Below are 21264 nucleotides of genomic sequence, written 5' to 3'. Positions count from 1 at the left end.
TCAATTTTATCTTTTGAAGTGGAAGTATGTTATATAAAGAGGTTTTTGTTTTAATCCCAAGTGTGGAATATGGAGTTACTTTTAGTTTATCCACAGCTGATAACAAAGCTGCCTTTGCCAGCTGGAGATAGTTTAACTCTGAGGATTCTGAGAGGGTATAAATACCAGAGCCAAAAGTGGCTCTGGAGAGGATGCTTCAAGAAGACAGTTGGAAGAGGAAGAGTGCTACTTGCTCACTGTTCACTTGTTGGTAGTTTGCTGTACTGCTAGCTATCTTGACTATGAGGATTGGAATTGTCCCAAGGAACTAAGTCTAAAGAGGTCTACTATCCCTATCCCTTCTAACCTTCTTTCTTTCCTACATAGAGTTGTGGGGGGCGGGGACTGGAAGGGAGGTAAAGTCTTAAGGAACCCCAAATAAAATGGAGTTAAAAATAGCACCAACAATCTTTCCTGTCAACTCCAGCAACTGGAGCTCCTTAAAAATTTATGCTGGGACTGATGAAAAATGCTGTGGCTAAGTACCAGCACATTTGCGGTCAGAGAAAAATCATACCTATCACACACAGTGGCTCCCCTTGGAGCATCCTGACATTGAATGTTGCAAAGCCAACTTCCCGGAAAAGCAGCAACAGAATTCTGTATAGCTTTGGTTTCATGGACAATGGAAAACAGGATTTACCTTGTAGGACATTCATGTAACCTCTTGTCCTTTTACTCCTACATAGTACCCATTTAATCCTTCCCATATCTACCCAATGGGTAGCTGTCAACTTTAACTTCCATTTGTAGCAGAGAGATTAGAGGTTGGTAGACATAAATGCTAGCCCAAGGATACTTGTGGCTCATAAATGAAAGACTTAAACCCAAACCAGATTTTCTTCTTCCTTATCCTGAGCTAGTGGGTTGTAAGTCAGTCAAGCCTCGTGTTTTCCTGAGAGCCTGAGGTGAAGCTGAAAGCATGAAATGGGTTAGTATGGCCTCTGAAGACTGTCCTTACCCCAGCAGAGAGCATACTCAGATGTTCAGATCCAGTTCTGGCACACCCTTCCTTCTCTCCATCCAGACAGTTCTCTCCAAAAGCCTCAGAGAGGCCGTTGAATTACAAAGACTCAAAGAGGTGGAGTTTTCGCTAAGTAAATTCTAATTTATCTTATTTGGAGCAAGTCATTTAGCTTCACTTGGAAATCGATGCTAATCCAACTGTCCCTTCTAATTCTGTAAGCAAAACCAATGCCTCTGCTGCCTGCCCTCTGCAGCAGAAGCAGCCAGGTAGCTGTTTCAGAGAGAATTGATCTCCTTCTTTAGGGCAAAAGGCTAAGTTTCTTCTGAAGGATTTTTGCCAATGGCTCTAATTAGGACATGCAAATACACTTGTGCAAATAAAGTCACAGACCACAGAATTTCAATGATTTGAGAATTTGTGTAAAATAAATTATTCTTATAATTTTGTATGATCTCCACCTGCAACTTTCTGTTTCAATAAAAAAAAAAAAGAGATTAAGAATTTCTTCATTCCCTGAATGTAAAATCATATATAGGACAATAAACAAAACCTGCACTAGCAATTTATAATGTGAGTGGTGATCCTGCCTCTGTTAAATCTCAGCCTCAGATGATCACGGAGAAGCAATGAGGGACTTATGCTTCAGAGAGCTAAAATCAGAATGTGGAACAGTTGTCTCCAGAAATATTATATCTCATCCTCCATTCTCCTCACTTTATACTTGTTCAATGTAAATCCTCTCTTACAGGTATATTTTACTCCATGGTATGTAAGCTCACTTTATTCTAACGCTTCACTTAAGCATGTATTGAATTCAAATATTTGTTGTCTGTTGTGTGCCTGCTGGTTGTTATTCTACATAGGGGTGGCAGCATTTAAATTATTGGTTGGAAAGAAGTAATAAATGCATGGCAGGTTGTTGGCTACTTGATGGCAATGGACTCTGTAGGCATGAAATACTGGGTGTGCTGGATACAGAAAGCTTCTTTGAAAAAAAAAAGGTGTCACATGAGCTGGAGAGCAAGATCTGGAGAGCAAAGAACGAGCTATCAGGGGATGCTGAGAGCACCACTCTGGTGCTGATGTGGGAGAGAGGGGTATTCAAGCTATAACAAGAAGGCATTACATAGCAACTGAATGAGCAAAAGGAGACAGAAGCAGACAGCACTACAACAAAAGGGGTCTGAAGCTATCTGATTAGGATCATGTTATAGGTTAGCTTTGCAATGTCAAATTTAAAATGTTAATTCCCACAGGATGTTAGTTTGGTCTAATGTATCTGAAAATTTATGGATGTCCAAGATTTATTCATGAACACACAAAATAATAACCCCTCATGTTCAAGCCATAGATCATGCTTATTTCTCATTGTGCAAAAGTAGAAATAGAAAAAAAAAAAAAAACTAAGCCACTAGAAAAGGAAGATAGCTCAGCATCATGGGAATATCAGTGATATGTATGTATCTGTGTGTGGATGTATACATGTGACCGCAGAGGCCAAAAATTCGCACTGGATCTTGTGGAGCTAGAATTACAGGTAGTTGTGAATTACCTGACTTGGATGTTCTAAACCAAAATCAGGTCCTTTGCAAGAGCGATCTCTCCAGTGCTCTATGGAGGTAATGTATTGAAGTTGATATTGAGTATTTATCATCATTGAATTTCTTCTAAAGTCTGACTTGCTTAGCAAGTGAGTAACCATCCCAATGATCAAGCCACAGGCTTTCCATCTTCAATTTCTTCCTCATTCTGCTGATCAGTGAATGGTAATTCATAAATATGCCCACTACTGAACTAGTCCTTTCAGTACATATCCTCAAGTCTAGTTCGCTGGTACCTCATGCAGAACGTTACTGCAGCCAGCCTTCGCCTCCACTTTTCCTTGCCTAGTGCAAATGGTATGGGATCATTCGTTCACACAATCGATCATGGAGTATCTACTGTGCTGTGATTGATTTGGGGGGAAGGTGCTGGGCAAATGAGCATCACCTATTCTGAACCTTAAAATCTTTCACACCCAAATGGGTCAGTTCATATCTCTCAGCATCATCACAGCTTGCAACAACTTCCCTCCTCTCTGTTCCTATCAGCCTAATTACACCTGCACAAAATCATCACACTTGGAGAGAATAAAACCATAATCTGTGTATTGCTTCACTCCCTACCCACACTGCTGGTTGCCACTGAGGCTTTATGATCTTCAGAAATATTGGGGGGAAAGAATGCAGATAGGGTCCCTTCATTGGCTAATTTTACACTGAGGAATGTGCTTATTATCTTCCATAATCTTCAGCTAATGCCCTTATGCTTTCACTTTGAAAAATCTTTCCTCTAAAATTGGCTCCCTTCCTCTCTCCTGCCTAACCCACTTCCCAGCACTCCTGTGGCTTTTGTTCAGAAAAGGGCAGAATCATCTTGGTAACTTAGAATTCATCTTTTTTTATGCTTACTTGTGATTCATTAGATTTTTTTAAAGTCATTTAGCTTTCTTTCCAGAATTAGAAAACCAAAGTCTTTGATACTTTTCCAATAAAAATTATACTATAGATATTTTTATAACACCGTGTGGTTTTTAAAAGAACTGCCAAGTTCTCTAAAAGTGGCCAGTGATGAACTGTAGCTGGATGGGGACACCTGTGAGCAGTCAGAGTGGGAGATTGCTGTAATGCTTCCTGTGACATATCACTGGGTACAGCTGATTCTCCATGACACCCATACCCTTACTGTGCTGCACCTGAGGGTGGCTGAAAGGGGATCTGGCATTACCATATTTTCATGCTAAGGAAACTGAGGTAGAGGAGCATCACTAATCACAACTACTATAACCTTTAATCAAACAAAAAATATTTTCCAATATACACGAAACATCAGAACAAAGACATATTATCAAGAATATTCCCTTTTTTGTCTTGCCACATCAGGTCCATCAGTCACTTCCCACATATCATCCTATTCCAGACTGACAAATCTCACCACTTCTTCTTAGGTTTGCTGAGGTTGGATGACAAAGATCAACTTAGAACCATGTGTACTCTGATTCCATGCTAGACCTTGACTGGATCCCAGCCCACTTGTGGAGCCTTATGGTCCTTCTCAAGGCTCACCACCCACAGGTTCCAGGGTGTGGTTGTTTGAATAGGTATGGTCTCAATAGACTCATGTGGTTGAATGCTTTGCCCATTTTAGGAGGTATGGCCTTGCTGGAGTAGATGTGGCCTTGTTGGAGAAAGTGTGTCACTGTGAGGGTGGGTTTTGAAGTCTCCAATGCTCAAGTTACGTCCAGTGTGACACACAGTCTCCTTCTGCTGCCTGCTACTCAAGATGCAGAACTCTCAGCTCCTTCTCCAGCACCATGTCAACCTATACATTGCCATGTTTCCCACCATGACAATAATGGGATCAATCTCAGAGCTGTAAGCCAGACCCCAGTTAAATGTTTTCCTTTATCAGAATTGAATGCTCACGGTGTGTCTTTACAGCAATAAAACCCTAACTAATACATAGGGCAGTATGAGAGAAGACACTGCCCAAAATTCTCATTCCATACATAATCTGTCTTTAAAAGTATCCTATTGGGGAATCATAAGTCAGTAGCCTCACTCCTTCATGAGCACCAGTTATCAACCCCAATTATACACAAATTGTCACAAACTAGTTACTAAATCCATGTTCCTGTCCAGGAACAGCCATAAGGCTATGTTTACTTCCATCATAGTATCAGTTTTCTCTCTTCTCCCTTGGTCCATTACTAGGCTAATGACCTGGGAGCAAAAGCCATGGAAGTTACAATGGCTCATAAATTATATTTGCCTTCCAAATAGACACTAGGATTCATCTAGCAGGTTCATACTTGCTGATACCTTCTGTTCTATTTTCTTCTATCAAATCACCATCTTGGCCAGAAGATGCATCATCAATCACCTGGACCTGAGTATCATTGGCACTGTGCTTTTCTCTACAAGAGAGATTTACACTGCCCGCCTCACTCTGCTTCTATGGTGTGGTGATTCACAGCCTTGACTGTATTATAATGGCCTAGCAATCTTTTTGAAAATACTGAAGCTCAAGCTTCATCATGATTCATTAAATTCAAAGCTTAGGCTGTCAAGATGAACATGGAAATTGCTTTAAAATGGAGTTTCAAAATTGTGGTCAAGATTGAGAAGGACCAATATTGGTTAAGGACATTACAAATACCATAGGGGTAACATTTCTTTGCACTGGTCTCTTTTTTGGTACTTTATAATCCATATTATGTACTGTGCTGACTAGTTTCATGTCTATTTCACACAAGCTATAGTCATCTGCTGTGATTAACGAGAAAGAGATGGACCAGAACTATTGAAGTGAAACTTTTGCTTTACTGGGACAATTGATGATAGCTAGCTGGAACTGAAAAATTAGTGAAGATTAAGAAGAGATCAGCATCACTGAGGTGAAATCTTCTGGGAAGAATTTGTAAGACTGAGGAACTTTTTAAATTTGTGTAATGTTTTATACTGTAATATCTTCATGTGATGTTGGGGATGAACAAGAAAGGAGAGGTTATGGTTTAACAGTGATGTGTTTGTGTGTCAGTCTGACAAAGGGTGAGTTGTGCTAGCTAGTTTTATGTCAACTTGACCCAAGTTGAAGTGATCTAAGAGCAGGAGGACTAAACTAAGAAAATGCCTCCATGAGATCAGGCTGTAGGCAAGCCTGTAGAGCATTTTCATATTGATAGGAGACCCAATCCACTGTGGGTCGTTGCACTCCTGAGCTGGTGGTATTGAGTTATACAAGAAAGAAGACTGAGCGAGCCAGTAAGCAGTACCCTCCTGCCTCCAGGTTCCTTCCCTGTTTGAGTTCTGTCCCGACTATTTCAATTTAAATGTGGCAATACAAGCCAAATAAGCACATTTCTCTCCACATTGCTTTTGGTCATGATGCTTTATCTCTTCAATAGTAACCCTAAGACATCTATTTTGCCAATGTTCTTAATTTTTTTTCCCTGAAAGCCCATATGATCTATCTCTAAATACATTTCTAATTGAAATAACATCAGCATATCAAAGAGACTAGAATGCCTAAGTTTGTTGTTGCACTATTGACAATAGCTCAGATATGAAATCATGTATCTATGCAGTGGAATATTATTTAGCTCAAAATGGAAATGACAATCTGAGCTTTTCAGTGAAATATATGGGAGGGACGGACATCGGGTTAAATAAAATAAGTCAGGTACAGAAAAACAAATTCCACATGTTTTTATGTGTATAAATGTATAACGGTTATTTCTAGAAGCTGGAGAGAACAAGAGGGATAATAGAGAATGGGTACTCAAGTATAGGTAGTTAGAAATAATAAGCTATAGTTGTTCACATCCTGGGGGGGTACTCTAAATCACAATAAGCTATCATACTTTTATAAATAACAAGAAGAGAAGCTCAAAGTCTCCTGACACAAAGTAATTATAAAGATGGAAATGCTGTTTTATTTGATTTAATTAGCACATTTTTATATATGGAAATACTGAAGTATCACACTGTTCCCCAGAACTATGTGCAATTATCACATGTTAATAAGAATAATTTCAAGGAAGATTAAATGTTCTTCTATGTGGACCTGGCCACAAAGAAAGAGAAGTCAGTAGCAACTTAGAACAAATAAAATATAAGTAGAAATTTCAAGGAAGGAGCCAGAGATAATGTCTAAAGAGAAGTGGGTTGAGAATCTTGTTTGATTGAAAGATGTGGAACAAGAATTAAATGGAATTTAGCTAGGAGGGAAAAGTGCAGGCAGCCTTATTCAAGAACTCTGCCCAAGCATGAAAGAGGTAGAGATGGGAATCAGGGTCAGTAATGAGGTGATGATAGAGGCCTTGAAACCCAAACCGGGCATAGGATGGACTTTCATTTTGCACCCTGGTAATGAGGGTGGGGAGCACTACAGATTCAGGAGACTAGAACACAGGGAGATATAAGAATCTAGGGGAGATGGAAAGATTTGTGTGATGTACTGCTAGAAAATGGGCCCCCCTGACATCACTTCCACCTCTACTATTCACTAAGGATGGCTTTGATATATGACTTCCTGTCCCCTTGCTGGACTTAGGAGAGGGAACACAGCAGGCAGCAAATACTGAAGTTTATTATCCAAAAGCAGGATGGTCTTAGTCTGATACAGGGCCTCACGGTCTAGAACACTGGATGATAGCTGGCCAAGGAATGTGTGTGGCCTGCTACAATGCTGAAGAAAAACTGAAGCCTTTTAATTGGAATACTACCTGAGAACTTAAAAATAGAAGATTAGAGAAGACAGAATGATAAGCATCTGGGTAAGAGACACTTGGAAATGCCTTAATACTACAAATGAATAAAACTATTGCCTCATATGGATTGACTAGCCAGCACACCACTGTAACAAAGAAGGCTAGCTTCTGTCCTCAGAGTTCTACTCACAAGGAAGACAGGCTATCTTCTGTCCTTGGTGAGAGTCCTTTCAACCATTGCAAATTGTTCCACAGCCAATCACAGAGACCTCTGAATAGACAGAAAATGAAGTTCCATGATCAAGAGCAGATCAAAGGGATGCCCCATGACTGCAGTTCTATGGTAGACGAGGGGCGCAAACAAGGCCATCCTGAAGAAAGAAGGTAGAAGGAGGGAGCAGAAGTCTCCAGAAAAAAAGGGGTAAGGATGGGGAAAGCAGTGGGAAAGATCAGAATCAGGTATAGTCAGTTGACTTTTCCTTTTTTTAAAGAAACATGTATACAAGCACATTTAAATAAGTAGCCATATTGGTTTTTAAGTTGTAACTCATGATAAATTCATATTAAGAATATGGGGCCATGTAAAGAATAAGCATCAGTGGAGTGCTGGATCACAAATAGAACATGAGCACAGAGAGAGAGAGAAAGTAAGAGAGAGGGGGAAAGAGAGAGCAAAGCTCAGGGACAATAGTGGAAGATGAGATCAGAAGACTGTGATATTCAGAGGTTGGAGGGTAGGGGCTGGAACAAAACAGGGTCTTCTTGACATGACAACACTGATACCCTCATGAACTCATGCTGTTGTGGTTTCCTGCACAAAGTAAAGCCAGTCAACATTCTAGCATGGAGGCGGAAGGGGCTCACAAACCCAGCTCCTAACTGAGGAGCTACAGACAGATGATGGTTTCTGGGGGAAGGGGAGTATGTTTTCTTTAAGGGAGTGGCTTCTGCTTGGTTGTCCACTCTCTAATGGATGGCTGCACACCCAGGAGTATATGGACATCACAAACCAAAGTCAATGCTTTAAAAATACTGAACAGTTCTGGGAGCTGAATGTAGTTAGGAGATAGGAGTGGGTGCGGGGCAGTTGGGAAGAGGTGTAGGGTTAGAGTGTGATCAAATTGCATTGGGTAAAGGTCTGGAGAGTTTGGCCATTAAGAGCACTATTTTACTCTTCCAGAGAACCCAAGTTTGATTCCCAGCATCCATATGGCAACTCATAACAGTCTATAACTATAGTTTCAAGGATATGACACCATCTTCCTGCCTCCACCGACACCAGACATGCATGAACCACGCAGACATACAGACATACATGTAGGTAAACACTGGGGTCACAAAGTCCTTATACTTGCAGAGAATCACTAGGAGAACCAATGTTAATCACGCAGGGGTGTCTCCTCAGTGGAGGGGATGGAAGTCAAATACCTGCATTCCATCCAGAAAGCTGTGAGTGGATTTTGTTGGCAACTTGGTAACCAATTTATTCTCTGTAGAGGCAGACTTCACCCAAATTTCCCAGAATGATTATCACATACTCTTCCCCGCATAGACCATTTCTCATTCTTAGGGTAGATTTTGCATAAACTTTATGACCTGCTAACCTCTGTGCTATATAGGTTAGAGATCACACTAGATTCTATGTCTTTTCGCTCTAGAACTCACCCTCATGGTCACATGTACTTTGTAAAAGAACTTATATTTAGTCATATCTGAAGCTTTATTGTATACCTGAAATTGGATAGATTGGATTAATTGTTGCCTGGAAACATTTGCTCAAATTGTACCGTGTTTTAAATATGCCGACAATGAACTGCCTGGCATTAGACTCTCCAAAGTCTGACACAGGTTGGCAAAGTCAATCTGCACCCAGTTTTCATTTTTAACTCTTTAGATGGTTCTTTTCCCTGACATGACAACTACAGGGACCCCCTCAGGTAAAAGTACTCATAGACAAAAATAATAATATTAAAAATACATGGTATGATATTCTCAAAGAATTAATAAAATATATTTTATTTTAGAAAAAAAAAGATGAGGCTAGGAAAATATGGAAATTCAACAAATTTCTGTCTGCAATTGTTATAGTCAAAGAATAGCTGCACAAACCACTCAGACACCAATCTCAGTCAGGTATGCATGGTTTTTGACTCACACCCCAAGACTGATCATGCTCAGGGACACAGTGGGCTCGGGAGCTGAGCTGTGATGCTGGGTCATTTATAGAGTGAACTTCTAGAGGAAAAATACCCACAATCAGGCAGGAAGAATCAACTCTATTCCTGGAACATTGTGTCTAAATAGCTAGACAAAGTATTTTAGTTTACCTTTAAGCTGATTGGCTGGGATATAGGGTAGGGGAACTTGGAGACTTTTCAATTCCCTCTCTTGAGTGTCTTGGAACTTTCCAGGTCCTTACCCCTTCCAAGAGAAAGGAACAAAACTGAGTATTGTGGTTTAATTCAAGCAGAACATACATTTACTATCTCTGTCATTATTCTATTTTAAGCAACAAGTATTGAAGGGAAGACAAAATGGCTGTCCTTGTGTTAGCAGTAAGGCCTGGACTTGTCTGGACATCTCTCAATATAAGGGAGCCTCTACACAATAACAAGAGTTGATGGTTAATATCTGAAACATGAAAATCAAGAAACAGGCAACATCATAGTTAGACATGATCCCAGGAACTGAGAAGTTGAGGCAAGACTATCACCATGCTGGAGGTAAGACCTAGCTACATAGCAAGATCTTATTAAATTTTATTTTTCCAAAATAAAGATGACTACAGGGCAAACAAGCAAAGACAATTACTAAACAGTATTAAAAGAAATAGTTTCCATCAGGGTAAAGCTGGCCCTGGTAGTAGGAGGGTGACATAAGAGTGGGAGAGCTATCCCAGTCCCTCTCCTGCTGCAGCACTCCGGAGAGTGGGCCATGCATCTTACCTGGGCAGTGCAGGAGAGCTGGCCCTGATGGCAGAGGCATGGAGATGCTAACCCCGAGGACATGAGAACAAGAGAACTAGCTCTTTTCCTTGCTGGCTGAGGCATTGGATGGGTCAGCCAGGGCAGGGCAGGAAAGTTTGCCCAGATAGTGTGGGTGCAGGAGAGCTGAAAAGTTGACTAGCTCAGATACCTCTCAGGTCCAGATCCAGGCCTTTGAATTGCCCTACCCCACTCCCAAACTACCCCATCAATGAACTGGTAGTGTGAGTGAAGGGGCCAGTCCTACAGATCCAAAACTACAGGATCCCCATGACACAAGGAAACAATAGGATATCCCAGAGGAGCCCCAGTGAGGATTCAGTATTGACAGTGTAGCAGAAACCAGAAGCCTCAAACCAGACGAGTCAATGTAATGAACATTTACAAACAAAGGAGTGTGGACAAAAGGGTATATACATTGTGACACACTACAGCTTCCACCACAAGATGTATGCACATATGTATGTGTTTATTACTTTGTTATTTATTCTCCTTGGGGATGGAGGTTTCAAGGCTAGACGGTGAACAAGAGGGGATGGGAAGATGCATGAGGTTGGGGTCCAGGATGTGAAATTGTGAAATTCACAAAGAACCAATAAAAAGTTTTGAAAGAAAATAAATCGTTTCTTTGGGAATTCTGGAACTCTGGGGTAGGAGCCACTATTTTTCATTAAAAACGTGGCAGCATCATTTTACTTTAGTTAGGACAGTGTGCGTGTTCAGTTAATAATTTACTTCAAAAACAAGAGAGCTGGATAGACTAGTTCATGATTGAAAAATGAGGAAGGAGAGCTGAATAGTTGCCTGTTCCATATAATAAGGCTGGACGTATGTTCCCCAGTGCCCTTGTTCAGCCTGGCTCAGCACAGGGCTGGCAGGTGCAAGTTGCTGGGGAGCACTGAAGTTCACAATATGACATTGGCTCCTTCCTGCTCCCTTCACTGTTCTTCGGGAGATCCAAACCTAGGAGTTTGAGCAGTACAGGAGGCAGATAATAAATTTCTCCATGTTTCTGGAAGAAGTTGTGAGGCAGTGTCCCACAGGTATCCAGATCATTTGAAATCTGTTGTGAAGCTGATTCCGACGGTTATTAATAGCTGAAAAGCCTTTATTTTCTCATCTGTGCCTGTGTGGGTTTGGCATTTGTATACACAGCGAGACCTGGCTCTAATAACAGTAGCTTGTAGGCCAGTGGTCATGCCATGCCCCTGCCATGAACTTCAGTCTCCAGTCTTTGTAACATCCTGGCACCTTCCCTGGCTGTCTGTGTAACATCAGCACATTATTTGAATTAAACTTAAGAGTCCTGGACTGCAAAAGGGAATGGCAATCATCTATCTTCTTGTGACTCTTGGAAGAGTCACAAAAGTCACAAAGTCACAAAAAACAGGATAATTTATACAAAGTGTTCATGCAATGATTCATCCAGTGCTAAATTCCTGGATTTTAGTCCCTCAGCCCTTGGTTGCCTCACTTTGTTAGATGGCCGCTAAACAGGCAGGGCATCCTTCCAGCCTCCTCTCCCTGGGACCATGTTTTATGGTGGACAGTTGAGATGATGCAGCCAGTGGCCTCTGGTTGGGTACCGAGACAGCTTCATGGACAAAACTCAAAAGCATTTCTTTATCTCTCTGCACAGAGAGGAAGAGAATACTTTCATGACTGTCTAGATCCCACACCCTCCCATGAGGAACAGGAATGCTGATTTCTCTGAAGTTGTCTGCCATGAAGACAATTTTGCAGGTTGATGGGGCTGAAACGCCTGCTCGGTGAGAAGGAAAGCCCATATTGGCCTTGGGAGTGTTGATGATGCTATCCCCTGTGTGCTGCACAAAAGGAAAGAGGAAAGAGGACTGCTCTTGAGAGTTACAGAATGCCTAGCACATCCTGAAGAAAGCGGCCTCATTACTTTCAGATGCTGCATGCCTTACTTTTTTGAAATGTCATGGCTACAAAATTTAACTCTACGAGCACATAACTCAACAAAAAGGCAATGGTATACCTTGAAACCACAGAGCTCCTAAGTTTCCGTTATGTCACATTTCTTCCCCGTTTTCCTGGCTCGCATTCTTCAATCCTTTTTCTAGACTGACAGATGTTTCCCATAATTCAGCAGGTCTCAATCTGTGGGTCTCAACCCCTTTGGGGGTTGAACAGCCTTTCACATCAGGCCATCAGAAAACATAGATATTTACATTGTAATTTATAATAGTAGCAAAGTCATCGTTAGAAATAGCAATGAAATAATTTATGGTTGGGGTCACCCACACAACATGAGGAGCTGTATTAAAGGGTTGCAGCATTAGGAAGGTTGAGAGCTTTTGTGGACACACACTTCTGGGATGATCAATCAGCCTTCCCTATGGTTGGAAGACTGACTTCCTGCTTCTCACCTCACATTATTCTCGGGAAGGAGGGTGGGACAGAGCAGCCCTAGAGCTTCTCTCCTACTCCCCAAGGCCTGATCATAAGCAAAGCCTCTTGCGTTTCATATTCCACACCCAGACTTTCCTACAGCAACAATTACCCAAGGATGGTAAATGACATTACTCTGGGGTAGTGTATATCCTTTTGCCTTTTGTAAATCACAAACCTTCCATGGGCCACCTCCAAGCTCTCCAGTGCCATCCTTTTCTTCTATATTCAAGTGGAAATGCACAAACTCAATTTATCCTGAAAGCCTAGAATATAGCACAAGCCTTCCTGTTCTTTACAGGGGTTGAAACTACTTTGCTCTTGACATCTTCCTATTTCTTGCTTCCAAGGAATTCTTGGCTCTTAATCTGACCTCACTCTTGAAGTCACCATGCCTATTTTATACCACACTGGCCCATGTAGCAATCTCCCTCTCTTTTCATTCCCTGAAGTCATCAAAAATTCATGCTGATGGTCTATCACTTTTTTTTTTTTTTACTGAAAATCTGAAACATTCTCCTACATCTGTGGCAAACACAAATAGGTCATTGCAGAAAATGCTTGACTGTACTAAAATTATTTTTCTCCTTCACTCATATCTTTTCCTAGACAAGATATTCTAAAGACAGCTCATGGGCTGAATATAAACCACAGATATATTTTATCTGGCCAGCACAATAAATAAAATTTTAATTAGCTCCAACACTTTTTAATAAGTTCCTCCTCCCCCCCCCCCCTGATTTTGACTTTTCTTGGAAGTCTGGAAACTCTGACGGTGCTGGATCACCAGTCATGCAAGGCAATGACTGGCTAGGAGAAAGCTGTCACCACTCTGGCCTAGACTTGCCCTCTTCAGTACCAGCAGCTGCAACCTGGAGCTCTGCCACATCATCAGGTTTACCTTTTGGCACCTAGATACAATACCTGGATGTGCCTTGCATGGCTTAGGAACTCAGTCCTGCACTACCCTCCCTACCTCTTTTCACAGAGACCAATATCTTCTAACTCTCCTGTCTTGAATCCAGCAGAATATTTGTCTCTGCTGTGTTTTGAATGCTCATGTTCTCCCCCAATTTACATTCTGAACTTCTTAACCCCAGTGAGAATGTTAAGAGGTTAATTACTTTGGGAATCAATTAATTCCTATAGGCAGAGTTCTTCGTGGGAAAGGTGAACTGATAAAGAGATTGGAGAGTTAGCAAGTTCCTTCTACCATGTGAGGGCACAGCAAGAAGATGCCATCTGTGAACCCAGAGACAGATCCCTATCAGCCACTCAATCAGCTGACCACTTCCTCATGAACTTTCAGAGTTAAGAACTGTGAAAAAAATATTTTTTAAATTGTTGTCTTAAGCTGTCCCATTTATGGCACTAAAATAGTCACTTTCAGGTAACCCCACTCTATCTGTTTTTATTTTTGTGATGACATCTCTACCAGCACAGGCCACTCTTCTGCTCAAGTCTTCAGAATGCTTCCCTCCACAGCAGTTATTCACCTTGGTAGAATCATTCTCCTTCTACAGACAGTAGAAGTTGAATTTGGCTTAAGAATAGCTCCCAAACAAAACAGCTAGTAAGAGTCAAAGCCAAGATTCCAACCCAGACTTGCCAATCTACCCAGCAAATGTACCCACTGCCACCCATCAGCTGGAGCTTTGCTTGGGAGGAGAGTGTTGGAGGGAAACATCTCTGCCAGCTGGAGCTCATGAGCATTTGTCAGCCTGCACATCCTCAACCATCATTCAAGGCGAGTGGACGACCTGTGTTCCTTCCCACACAGTCTGTGGTTTCTGGGCCGACTTACAGCTCAGAACATTCTAACTGTCAAACAGTGCTGGAGATCACCTAGCTAAACAGCCTCGTCTTATAAATGAGGAAACTGAGGTCACTCATCCTGTCAAGCTGCCTCGGGCACCTCTTTAAAGCAGAGCCTGTTCATTTTGTCAACATACAAATTCCTGGCCAGGATATTACAAATTACCCTAGGTAATTTGTAATAACTCTTTAAGTAAAGAATTTTCTAGGTAGTTTTGAATTATGGAAGAAAAGACAGCAAAAATACTTCAGGTTACAACAAGAGTCACCAGAAACAATGTTGGTGTTCAGGGAGATGTGGAGAGAGTCCTTCTGCATCCTTCAAAATGCTGTCAGACATTAACTCATCTACCCTCAAACAAGAAACACATTCAGAAATGATGACTTTCCCAAAGCCAAGTGGTTTTATTGTGAACTTCTAGTTTTGAACAATTACCAAATACAGAAACAAAAGAGAGCAGGCATGTGTTTAACCCCTGGACAGAACAACAAATGAACCAAACAGGAAGGAAAGAAAGATGTAATCTCTGCTCACATCTATATCCACTAGTAGCAGATTAAGCTACTAGCTAATTTTTAAGCTAATTTTCAGACTTAGCAAGCAAAAAGAGAACAATTCTTGTTAAACTTGAATTTCAGATCAACTAATATTTAACAGAATATGTCTCCTAAATTATTTAGAGCATGGTCTTACCAAATATTACTTATTGTTAGCAGCAGTTCAATTATAGCCAGCATGTTAGATGTTAAGGTATGTCATGTACCAATCCCACTCTCTGCCATAGACCATCAGAGGACAGTGTTGGAGATGACAAAGTCATTCAACAGGACCAGAGACAACTTGTACTATGGGTGGCTCCTGCAGAGTTGATGACTGGTCTACATCCTCTTTGTTGGCTCTGCTAGTCACACGCTTGAGTAACAGAACCAGGTCAGTCTGAAACAACAAATGTTTCTAAACGCTCTCAGCTTCTAAACATCATTGACAACCAGAAACATATACTTGGCCAACTGACACCAGTGTGTGGAGCTCATGCCAAGCAACACTCAGTGGGATGGGAGGACATCAGTGTGCAGAGCCCATGTCATGCAACACTCAGAGAGAAAGGACGACCCATCAGAATTCATCTTCATGTCCTGCTGGCTAAGGGTCTCATCTCTCTTTGTTTGATCCCCTCAAAATGGCGACAGAAGCTGTGCCTGAAGTGAGGCACATGTACAGACTCAAGTTTCTTGTGTACTTGAGTTAATAGTAAACAAGACTGTCGCCAACTCACTACAGACACGAAATTGTAAATATTTGATTTTGCAACGCAGAGAAACGTCTGTACAGTAACTAAGGCGAGACTTGGAACTGTGTAGTCACACACCTGCCACACTCTTTTAGATTTATATGCAAATGCCTGATAAAAGTTGTAGAAAAGGCAAATACCTACATCTTGGAGAATGGGGCGGGTTTGCAGCCCTTAAACTGGCTTTAACTGTATTTTTACTGATTTTCAATGATTGATTATTTTTTTTACTATGTGAAATGTTAAAGGACTTATTAGTGTTCTTTTTTTAAAAAAACAAAATTTTGACAGAGTTTGGCTTTTAAAGAAAAAGGTAAATGTACATAAATCAGGTTTATGTACATATACCCAAAATTTGTGGATCTGATGAGACCATGGACTGGACGTGTGTCCCCGTGTCCCCAGTTACTTAGAAATAACTAATTATGAACTTGGTCTCTGAACAGGCATCATGGTGCATACCTATAATCCCAGTACTAGGGAGGCTTAGTGGGAGAACCACAGCAAATTCAAGGCCAGCCTGGGCTACTGAGCAAGCCTGAATCGGCCCAGACTAAACAGCAAGACCAACTCTTAACAAACAAACAAATGGGAACTTAGTCCTGGTACTCAGAGAAAACCATCAATCCTGATAGTTTTCCTGTTTACTGGGTACATGACTTTCAGAAATTTTCTGAACCTTTTATAAAGGTTTCTCCATCTGCAAAACAGAGCTAGCTCTGTCACAGCTTCAAGGTGGGGAATAACTGAAGCAGTGTACATGAATCATTTGGAAGGTTCCTGGCTCCTAGTAAGGCCTAAAAATAAAAATAAAAATAAAAAAATAAAACCCTGTCATCGCTAGCTTTTGCATCACAAGTAATAAATAAAGTATACATTATTTGATGTAGAGTAATAGAGAAGCATGATACTAAACCATCAAAACAACCATGTAACTGGCTACAAGGAAAATCCTATCTTTTTATTAAATTTTTATTTTTATATTAATTACAGTTTATTTACTTTGTATCCCAGCTGTAGCCCCCTCCCTAATTCCCTCCCTGCCCCTCCCTAAGTCCAGTGATAGGTGAAGTCCTCTTCTCCTTCTATCTGACCCTAGTTTATCCTGTCTCACCAGGACTGGCTGCAATGTTCTCCTCTGTGGCCTAGCTAGGCTGCTCCTCCTATGGGGTTTGAGGAGGTCAAAGAACTAGCCACTGAGTTTATGCCAGAGACAGTCCCTGTTCCCCTTACTAGGGAACCCACTTGGACACTGAGCTGCCTTGGGCTCAGGCAGGGGTTCTAGGTTATATCCATGCATGGTCCTTGGTTGGAGAAACAAGCCCCTGTGCCCAGATATATTTGGTCCTTGTGGAATTCCTGTCGTCTTCAGGTCCCTCTTCTTTCATATGATTCCCTGCACTCTGCCCAAAGTTTGGCCATGAGTCTCAGCATTTGCTTTGAGGAACTGCTAGGTAGAGTCTTTCAGAGGCCCTCTGTGGTAGGCTCCTGTCCTGCTTCTTATTTTCTCCTACTTCCAATGTCCATCCCATTTGTCTTTCTAAGTGAGGATTGATCATCTTACCCCAGGACCACCTCCTTGTTTAGCTTCTTTAGGTGTACGGATTTTAGTATGTTTATCCTATCTTATAGTTCTAGTATCTACTTATAAGTGAGTATATACTGTGTGTGTCTTTCTGTTTCTGGGATACCGCATTCAGTATGATCTTTTCTAGGTCCCACCATTTGCCGGCAAATTTCATGATTTCCTTGTTTTTAATTGCTGAGTAGTATTCCATTGTGTAAATGTACCACAGTTACTGTATCCATTCCTCCATTTAGGGACATCTGGGTTGTTTTCACGTTCTGACTATTACGAATAAAGCTGCTATGAACATGATTGAACAAATATCCTTGTGTAGTTGAGCATATTTTGGATATATGCGTAGGAGTGGTATTGCTGGATCTTGAGGAAGCACTATTCCTGATTGTCTGAGAAAGGGCCAGATTGATTTCCAAAGTGGTTGTACAAGTTTACATTTCGAAGAATTTAAATGTCCACAAGCAGAGTTTCTTCTACTAGGTCACACAGACAGACAGATAGATACACACATGGGGGCAGGGAGAAAGAGAGTGTGTGGTACACAGAAGAACACACATAAACACTGGGACACATACACAAGTAAAATCACAAACAATGTAACAAAAACAGAATCTTCATCTTAGTTTGTTCTCTGTGATAATACTCTGCTCTTTTGCTTTGTAACTTTTCAACTGTGATTGTGTAATATTACTTGGGCAATAAAATTTCTTTAAAGGTTTCCTCTTCTCTCCTGTTGTTTTTCTCCTCTCTCCTTCCTAAGAACAGCCTACCATTTCCATGCCAAAGAGGACTCCTCACATTCTCAGGCAACACTTCTCTTCCACCCTCCAGCATCTGTTCCTGAAAAGGATCCTTCAGTTCTCGTGTTCAGGACTTATCAAGTGAATTAAGTGGGGATACTTGAGTAGTTTTGTTCAAGCAATGCACCATATATGGAATTTAAGTTGTATAGAAATTGATATCATTATAAGTTAAGAAATCATAGATAATAACTGCACATGATGTGAAAAGGTCAGTCTAATTCAAAGCACAAAGAAAAATGTGTTTGTGAGGAGAAAGTGGGATCAAATAGGAGTTGAGATTAGGGTGTGAATGGAACATGAGTGACAGGAACCCTCTTCTCCATAGTTCCATGTAGATACTCCATGAGACATATATTGCAACTCAAGGACATACAAGCTGGGTACAGCTCACACCATATTGAGATAATTTAAAATGAAGCAAGGTGCTTTTTTCTTTTGCATTGCCTCGATAAAGACTTTCCTCTGTTCATCCAGAGGCATCAGGGCTGGAGGAAGATTGATATAATTGTAATAAAAATGTCAGGAGAGTTAGTGTTCAGATTTTGAGTTCTAAGAATGTTCTTGATGCTCACTTCAGAGGCAAAATTATGAAAGCCAAAGCTTGAAGTTTTTATTTTAAAAAGAAGAAAGAGGATTTTGTGAATCAAAAGGCAAAGCCCTAAAGGAGTTAAGCACGAAATACATCCAACCAACAAAAGACTGAGAAAAGAACAGCACTGGTGTCAGTTACCTACAAGGAAGAACTGGGTATTGAAGGTATCTGGCCTGCTTAAAAGTGGTGTAAAAAGTTAGATAATTTCAGTGTTTTAAAAATATATAGGACAACTGGAAAATGAGAAAAGTATACTGCTCAGCATTCATAAAACAAACAAACAAAAGAGAATTAAAAACAGAGGGGTCAAGAATAAAATCCACAGGACACTTGAGAAGACAGCTTTATTAAAGTGACTGACTAAGGAAGAACATCTTAGGGGAAAAAAAGAGAAGGCTCAGGCCTTTGCTGAGTAAGTAGTAGTTATTCCTGAGTACTGTCATCTGTTTTGTCCTACTGTATCAGAACTCCAAGTAATAGGCCATTTATAAAGCACTTAAATGTATTGCATCATGGTCCTTGGGCATCAGAAGTTCCAAGATTAAGATGTTAACTGTAGTGTGGAGTTTCTGATTGCATTCCCAAATAGTGGAAAGTGAAATTGTAAGTGGGGATGCATATTTTATCCTTTTGAGGGGGGCGGGGGATGAGAGAAACAGAGACAGAGGCAGAAAGACAGAGAGAGATCATACAGGTCCTTTCACTAGCAGCATTGATCCATTTACTAGAGTAGAAGCTCTTGTTGTAAGACAAATCTTTTCTAGGAGAAGCAACACATGCATCTACTCACCCCAGATAGGGATCTTTTGATCACATGACAGATCAAAGTCCAACTTGGTGAACCACTGAATTTTACTGGGGCTACTTACAGGAATATGGTGCCACTTACAGCAACAGAAATGATTGAATGATAGTTGCATTGCCAAAATCCACACCAGCATGGGTGACACCTCACAAATCTGGGAACCCAGAGGACAATGCACATCCTGCCAGCAGCACAACAGGTTGGAGAATATCCTTTCCAAGTGACTCTTGTCTAAATCTCTTCCATGCAGCTTGCTGGTTTCTGCTTCTTCTGGGCTACTTTTCTGGTCTCAGGGCCTTTTGTACCCCCCCCCACACACACATATACACAGCTTGGCCTCTGTACTCTGGGAAGGAGGGTCCTAGTGAATCAGTCAATTTCAGGAACTTTCTGGAGCTATTTTAAACTGTATTATCTTCCTGCAGGATGGAGTGTTTCAATTTCACAGGAAATATTATAGAACAGCTTTTATGCCCCAAGCTCAGCCCATTAGGTCGCAGCTACAGCACATAAACTTTGGGGGACGACAACGACATGGACAAGTCTTATGGAAGTCACAAAGGGTAGAGCCTGGTCTTATGTGGAGGTGAATTCTACGTTAGAATATTTCAGCAGTATTGCGTCAGTCTTTCGCAGTAGTTAAGATCAGGCTTCTCGATTTCTCAGTTAGCCCTGTGTTCTGAGAGCATGTGGCTGAGTTAAGCTCAGTCTTGCCTCTAACATCTTTCTGGTTAACTTACTAGTAATCATTCACCTTGTATCCGCTGAAGCAGAACCCAAACATCATCTCCAGCTACTGCCATTGCACTTGCAGACAAGAAGCAGCTCTTGAGGTGTGCTAGGAAAGTCAGTGTGTTAGTCTTCCAGTAGTGAGACACCTTGCCTTAGGCAAGGGATGTCACAAATGGACAGCGGTATTAGTAGCAAAGACTGAATCAAAGTGAAGAGTCAGGAGTTGAATCCAAGATGACCATTCTAGTAGACTTCACTGGTGGGAAGGCTTTTGGTTCTGCCACAATGCTTTCTGGGCTTCTTGAAGATCTCAGACTAGGATGCCCTTGCCTTTGATGGCAGTGTCAACAGTCTCAGTCATCGCTATTGTGAGGACATTCACGACTCCAGCATCTCATTGAGCTGATACATTCATGAGGTAAAAATTACCAGGCCAAACTCACAGGGCTTCTTTAGGTCCCCAGGATGGCTGGCTGCAAGATTACCTGGCCTCTTCAGGAAGACCTTGGCCGTCAAGGATTTAGTCTCTGTCCTCACTGACACTGAATCAAGGAGGGAAATCATAAGCATTGGTTTGGAAATTATAATCAGATACTTAAGAAAACTGAAAGGTGAAATATCAGCAAGATCATGGGCTCAAGTCTAGTTTATATGTAAGACCCAGAATGGTTTTCCATGGTGGAGAAGGGGGCATAGTCCTTACAAGATAATATGGCGGTCTTGTTACATGGCAGTCCTATTACCATGCTTTAAAAAAAAATACAAAATATCATGATAATATGATTAGAGGTAGACTTCAACTGCCTAAAATCTAAGATTATGCTATAGATACAACTTTCCATTGATATACAAAATGATTCTTCCTAACTGATTCTTCTTTGATTAAAAAAGAAAAAGTCAAAAAAAAATGTTTGTAATCAAAAGAGTAGTCTTGTTTCAGTTGTCTCTTTTATTCATGCAAATAATACAAATAGTCATCCATTGTATG

The sequence above is a fragment of the Psammomys obesus genome, unplaced genomic scaffold (assembly GCF_907164565.1).
Source record: "Psammomys obesus unplaced genomic scaffold, mPsaObe1.curated_primary_1811, whole genome shotgun sequence".
NCBI classification, from domain to species: domain Eukaryota; kingdom Metazoa; phylum Chordata; class Mammalia; order Rodentia; family Muridae; genus Psammomys; species Psammomys obesus.
This window is presented reverse-complemented; position numbering follows the sequence as displayed.